Source organism: Aquarana catesbeiana, linkage group LG13 (genome assembly GCF_042186555.1).
Source record: "Aquarana catesbeiana isolate 2022-GZ linkage group LG13, ASM4218655v1, whole genome shotgun sequence".
Classification (NCBI taxonomy): Eukaryota; Metazoa; Chordata; class Amphibia; order Anura; family Ranidae; genus Aquarana; species Aquarana catesbeiana.
Window position 1 is genome coordinate 47,575,428 of NC_133336.1, and position 7,215 is coordinate 47,582,642.

General features: G+C 46.8%; 1 protein-coding gene across 1 annotated transcript in view; it reads left to right on the forward strand.

Moving 5' to 3' along the window:
- FRMD6 (FERM domain containing 6) overlaps window positions 1-7,215 on the forward strand; it is a 250,182-nt gene that overhangs the window by 102,052 nt on the left and 140,915 nt on the right. The gene's annotated exons all lie outside the window — the stretch shown is intronic.

Below are 7,215 nucleotides of genomic sequence, written 5' to 3' on the forward strand. Positions count from 1 at the left end.
GTAGCAGGTCTTGGTGAAATTTTATCTGCTTGCCGACCACCTCACGTATGAGTATGGCTCTCCTGTGCCAGATCACATACCTAGTACGTGATCCAACACTTCCGGGTAGGGGACGCGCGCCACCGGCATCGATGCTCTGCTGTGATTAGATCAGCGAATGCCAGCCAATGGATGTCCACCAGCACCTGCTGATTGGTAAGGAGAGACACAGAACAGAGTTCTATCTATCTAAACAAGGCACAGCTCTGTGCTGTCAACGGGGATGTGCTGGATTTTGTTTCCCTGCAAAGCAGGGAATAACATCCAACACATCCTTTAGTAAAAACAGCACACATAGTACACACAAAAACACATGTTAGGCAAACATTTAACACCTTGATCGCCCTAGATGTTTAACCCCATTCCCAGCCAGTGGCATTAGTACATATTTTTAGCACTGATCACTGTATTAGTGGCACTGGTTAGTGTCAGATCTTCTGCCGCAATATCGCAGTCCTACTATAAGTCGCTGATCACCGCCATTACTAGTATAAAAAAATAAAATAAATAAAAATTCCAGTATCTATCTCATAGTTTGTAGACGCTATAACTTCTGCGCAAACCAACCAATATACGCTTATTGGGATTCTTTTTACCAAAAATATGTTGTAGAATACATATTGGCCTAAATTTAAGAAGAAATATGATTATTTTGTATCCTTCTTCATCCTGTTAAAAATGTGTTAAAGGGTAAGTTCACCTTTGAGAACATGTTACATGTTCCACTCAATTTTAGGGTGTAACATGTTCCCAGTGCCGCAGTTGCCCTCCCTCCCTGTGGCAGCAGTACAGGGAGAAGTTCCTGGAGTTCACAGAGCTCTGTGTATGAATGAATTACAAGTCCCGACAGCCTTAGCGGCTGTCGCCTTGTAGTTCTCAATGAGCTACCGTGGCGCTGGAGAGCTCCATTCAGACACAGAGCCATAGCGCAGCCCCGCTCTCTCTCCTCATTGGATCAATGACTTTGATTGATAGCCGATGGCGCCCGCTGCTGTGTCTCAGCCAGTCAGTCCCGGACAGCTGAGTCTCTCGTGCAACATCGCTGGATCGAGATGAGGCTCAGGTAAGTATTGGGGGGGGGGGCTGCTGTACACTAAAGGTTTTTATCTTAATGCATAGAATGCATTGAGATTATAAAAACCTTCTGCCTTTAGAACCACTTTAAAGCGGACCTTCAGTCATTTTTTCATCTTTCCATCTATTAAATCTTCTGCCCTTGTTATTTTAACTTTGGATAGTAAAACATTTTTTTTTCTGCCAGTAAATACCTTATACAGCCCACTTCCTGTTTCTTGTCTGGTAAAAAGCCTAGGCTTATGACATCATGTACAGCTCTTTTTCACACTCTCGTGAGAGTTTTCCAGGAAGGGGGGGGGGGAGTCATAAGAGGGCCAATGAGAGCTGCAGAGCTGGAGGTGTACCTCTGTGTGTCTGTGTAAATCCAGGAAGTGAACAGGCAGCAGCTTCAGCTGCCCACAGTTAAAATGGATGCAGCCAGACTCAGTGGAGGGAGATTTCTGCAGCATATTTGTGGCAAGTACAGAATCACAGTATATATAAAATATGCAAAGTGGTTGGAGGGAAGCTTCAGAATGGCATAGATGTTTTTTACTACAAATTATGTGAGCAGACTGCAGTTCCTTTTTAAAGGTGAAGTCCGGGATAAGCAAATCACCAAGTCCCGTGTTCTTGAATCTTGGTGTCCTTTGTGTATCTCTTCCAGATCTGTGCTGAAATGCAGAGCTGTGCAGAAAATTCCTGTAATAAAGACCGCTCACTGCTGCTCTCTCTCCTTGTGCAGGGTGACTGGTCTTGTCTCCGCCCCCTCCTGTAGTTTAATGCAGACAGCCTGTACTGGGTGGAGTCTGTTGGGCCCCTCCCATAGCTCTGCTCTCTGCACAAGGTGTGTACAGCACAATGATGATGCCCCTGCTACTCTTATAAGATAATATCTGGGTTTCCAAAGGCATTAGGTGCACACAAAGTGGATTTACATCCTCTGTGCCTATTGAACAATATATTTAACCACTTGCCGCCAAATGATGGCGGGGCGGTGCGACTCTCGTTCTGGGTGGACGTCATATGATGGCGCCCAGAACAGCCGCTCTCGCGCGCCCCGGGGGCTCGCAGCGCAGCGATTGCGGCCTCGCCACGTTGCTAGGACACGTAAAGAGCCGTGGCTCTTTAACCATGTGATTGGCTGTGTCCAATCAGAGCCGGTCACATGTAAACACGGAGATGCCGGTAATAGCCTCCCCTCGCCTCACACTAACAGAGTGTGAGGAGAGGAGAGCCAATCAGCGGCATCTCCTCACAGAGGACATCTAGGCTTGTTATCAGGGCACTGAAAATCAGTGCCCTGATTACAATAAAGCACCCACAGTGCCAGAGGTGAGTGCTCACCAGTGCCAGCAGTGAGTGCCCACCAGTGCCAGCAATCAGTACCCATTAGTGATGCCAGTCAGTGCTGGCTATCACTGCTGTCCACCACTGCTGCCCATCAATACCTATCACTGCTGTCCATCAATGCCACCCATCAGTGGCACCCATCAGTGCCCATCAGTGCCGCCTATCCGTGTCACCTATCTGTACCCACCAGTGCCACCTATCTGTGCCCACCAGTGCCACCCATCAGTGCCCACCAGTGCCGCCTATCAGTGCTCATGAGTGCCCAGGGGCGGACTGACCATTCGGCCACTCAGGCACTGCCCGAGGGCCCGGGCCACTAGGGGGCCCCATCAGAGTTGCCAGCCTCAGTAAAACTAGGGAAAGTATGTAAAAATCTGTTGTTTTTTTGAAATGTCCCTTACCAACATCCTTTTGGTCTAAAAATCCAGAGATTATAGCTGCCCCACCTCTCCAGTACCCTCTCAGCCAATAGAAACATGTCTGTGTATACTGTGTGTACATGTATGTGTATACTGTGTGATTGTATACTGTGTGTGTGTGTATACCGTGTGGCCCCATAATCTCCTATTGCCTGGGAGCCCCATGAGTTGTCAGTCCGCCCCAGTGTCACCTATCAGTGCCCATAAGTGCGGCATATTCGTGCCTCCTCATCAGTGCCAACTAATCAGTGCCCATAAGAGCTGCCTCATCAGTGCCCATCAGTGAAGGAGAAAAATTACTTATTTACAAAGTTTACTGACAGAAACTAAGAAAAACTTTTATTTTTTTCAAAACTTTCAGTCTTTTTTTTTTTAGGAAAAAATTATAAACCCAGAAGTGATTAAATACCACCAAAAGAAAGCTCTATTTGTGTGAATTTTTTTTTGTACATTTCACATGGTTACAGTGTAGCATGACAGCGCAATTGTCATTCAAAGTGTGACAGCGCTGAAAAATGGCCTGGGCAGGAAGGGGGGAAAGTGCCCGGTATTGAAGTAGTTAAACAAATATTTTTGTGCCCCGAGTTCAGCTTCATACTAACATACATGTATGCGATGCGTGTTAGTGCAAATGATGATGTGCCTCTTTGTAGGTTTTATACATTAATATCATCAGTGTGTCCCTCAGGTTCATCCTGGTGCGGTGACACCACTGGAGGCAGTGGTGTATTTTGGTTATGTGCTGCCCTAGGCCAGACTAAGATCGGACGCCCTCCCTTCCGTCGGACGCCCCCCTCATCTAGTTTTGTCCCACCACTTCCTTTCACATGAGCAGTCCAATTGGATCTGCCTGTCTGTTTTTCAGGCGGACCCAATTGGACCCTCCATTCTCTTTTATGGAGCAGCAGGTGCAATCTCCAATCCAATCCAGTCCGCTAAAAACAAATGGAAGGGGATCGGCTTCCCTCTGTCTGGGCAGATCGGATCAGATCGCAGTCGGGTGTAAATGGACAGCAGAGTTTGTTTACATCCGACCGCCCATGGAGCAGAGCGGGCACTGCAGAGGGTGTGCATGGCGCACTGTACAGCAACGGACAGGCAGGTAAGTAACTTTAATGCAGAAGAGACAAAGCATGTCTCTTCTGCCATAAAATCCCTGCCTGTCCACACATTTTAAATCTCAGGACTAAATTTCCACTTTAATATAGGTCTTATGCCGCGTACACACGAGCGGAACCATCCAAGATTTTTCCGACGGAATTCCGCTCAAGCTTGCCTTGCATACACATGGTGACACAAAAGTTCGCTGAACTTTCGACCGTCAAGAATGCGGTGACATACAACACTACGATGAGCCGAGAAAATGAAGTTCAATGCTTCTGAGCATGCGTCGAATTGTTTCCGAGCATGCGTAGGAATTTTGCGCGTCAGAATTGGTATAGACGATCGGAATTTCCGATCTGAACTTTTTCCAACCGAAAAATTGAGAACCTGCTCTCAGTCTTTTGCTGGCTGGAATTCCGCCAGCAAAAGTCCGATGGAGCATACACACGGTCGCATTTTCCGACCAAAAGCTCTCATTAGGCTTTGCTGGCGGAATTTGCGGTCGTGTGTACGCGGCATTACAGTTTCAGGCAGGTTCTCCCCTTTAAATTTGTGCTGAGGCTGGGGTGCCCCACTTTCTGCCAGCTGTGTATGTCAGCATGATGCTATGTGGGCAGAACCTATGCAAGAGGAGTGTGACCTCACAAGGCACCATTGCTAAATAACGCCGCTTCTCCTGCCCACCCCAATGCTTTTCTATGGGGTGGGTAGGAGGAGCGGAGTGATTTATCAATTGTGCCCTGAGAGGTGCTGGCACCACTGTGAGTAACCAGACAAGCTGACAACAGCGTATGTCATTAGACTTGATCTGCATTGGCAACCATTTAGTATTCCCCCCTTGGGAGCTGTATTACCTGGTGTGCGCCACACCCCCCACACTCCCTAGGTATTCCACTGCCTCTTATTCTCCCCTCATTGCAGAGCTCCTCTCTCCCGTCATCCCCTCATTACACAGAGTGCCCCACCCTCTGCTGAAAAGTTTACTACTACTACTGTACTTACTTCAGTTTATCGGCGCCACGCTCCCTTCCTGTCCCATTTGAATGACGTCACCTCAGAGGCCGGGACTAGAAGTCACCTGTCAGGTGGGATCTCACTCCATCTGACAGAAAATGCAAAGTAGTTTAGAGTGGTGCGGGGTGCAGGAGCGCACTCGGCACCCCGCTGCAGCTCTGCTTTCTGTGTGTCATGTATCCAGGTGGGAGACTTTAACCCCGGGGCTGCCTGCACACCGAACCTCGCCTGCGTCCTCCTCCTTTTCCAGTTAATAGATACGCCCAGAGCTTCTGTCCCTTCCGCATCCTGTAGTCCCAGTCCTGCTACCTGTCCCTGTGCTCTGCTGTGCTGGATAAATGTGCGATCATGCTGGGGGCGGCGCCGCCCCCCTGCCAAGTGCCGCCCTAGGCCTGGGCCTTGTTGGCTTAGGCCAAAATACAGCACTGACTGGAGGTGAAGGGGCTACATTACTGCACACTTATGTTTTAACTGCCTGCAATTCTCTAAATGAATATTATTGCATGTGAAATCTCTATTCCATGTGAACAGTTATACTGCCTGGTTACAGCCCTGCTGCGCTTAGGATAGAGTTAACAGTAATCTTTAAATCTGCAATTAGTTTTAATTAAATGTTGCAGTATAGTCAGCTATCAAGCTTTATGAGAAAAACAGTTAATGAGGTCAGCCTAGTAAAATGACAGAATAAGCTCCGCACAATCTTTTTACAACTAGGCGGGAGAATCTTCTCCAACGTTCTGTCAATGCAATGTAATATAATGTTAGAAGTTTGAAGAATACATTACCCCTATTGAGTTAGGACTTATTTCAAGATTTTAAAGCTAAAATTCAGGTATGGCAATTCTTGCAGAGTTGTATTGGCTCAGCTTGGACCAATGTACAGTGCCTTGCAAAAGTATTCACCCCCCTTGGCATTTCTCGTGTTTTTGTTGCCTCACAACCTGGAATTAACAAGGATTGTTTGAGGATTTGCATCATTTAATTTACAGAACATGCCCACAACTTTGAAGATTTTTTTTTTTATTGTGAAGCAAACAACAAATAGGATAAAATAACAGAAAAAGTCAACGTGCATAACTATTCACCCCCCTAAAGTCAATACTTTGTAGAGCCATCTTTTGCGGCTATCACAGCTCCAAGTCGCTTTGGATAAGCCTCTATGAGCTTGCCACATCTTACCACTGGGATTTTTGCCCATTCCTCCTTGCAAAATTGCTCCAGCTCCTTCAAGTTGGAAAGTTTGCACTTGTGAACAGCAATCTTTAAGTTTGACCACAGATTTTCTATTGGATTGAGGTCTGGGCTTTGACTACACATTTACATGTTTCCCCTTAAACCACTCAAGTGTTGCTTCAGCAGTGTGTTTGGGGTCATTGTCCTGCTGGAAGGTGAACCTCCATCCTAGCCTCAAATCACACACAGAGTGGTACAGATTTTGCTCAAGAATATCCCTGTATTTAGCACCATCCATCTTTCCCTCAACTCTGACCAGTTTCCCAGTCCCGACTGCTGAAAAACATCCCCACAGCATGATGCTGCCACCACCATGTTTCACGGTGAGGATGGTGTTCTTTGGGTGATGTGATGTGTTGGGTTTGCGCCAGCGTTTTCTCTGATGGCCAAAAAGTTCAAATTTAGGCTCATCAGACCAGAGCACCTTCCTCCATACATTTTGGGAGTCTCCCACATACCTTTTTTGCAAACCCACAAATGTGCCATTTTGTTTTTTGCTGAAAATAATGGCTTTCTTCTGGCCACTCTGGCATAAAGCCCAACTCTATGAAGCGTATGGCTCATTGTCGTCCTATGTACAGATACTCCAGTCTCTGCTGTGGAACTCTGCAGCTCCTCCAGGGTTACCTTAGGTCTCTGTTCTGCCTCTCTGATTAATGCCCTCCTTGCCCGGTCTGTGAGTTTTGGTGTGCGGCCGTCTCTTGGCAGGTTTGCTGTTGTAACAAAAAGAATTTATACTCAGTGCTGCCCCTATGGACCACCAATGTAGATATACAAATACGTGTCATAAACAACATGTATAAGAAAGTGCTCAGTGTCAATATGGAGCAAATAAAGTGCAATCAATTTAGTTCAACAGATGTGCAAAGTAAAGTGCAATCAATAAAGTTCATCAAGTGTGAGGTACAGGGTTGGTGACACATTGATATAATCTTGGTGACTTCCTGTGCTCCCCTCCTGGGTCCCCACTCACCAGATAAAGATGATAAATGCGCCT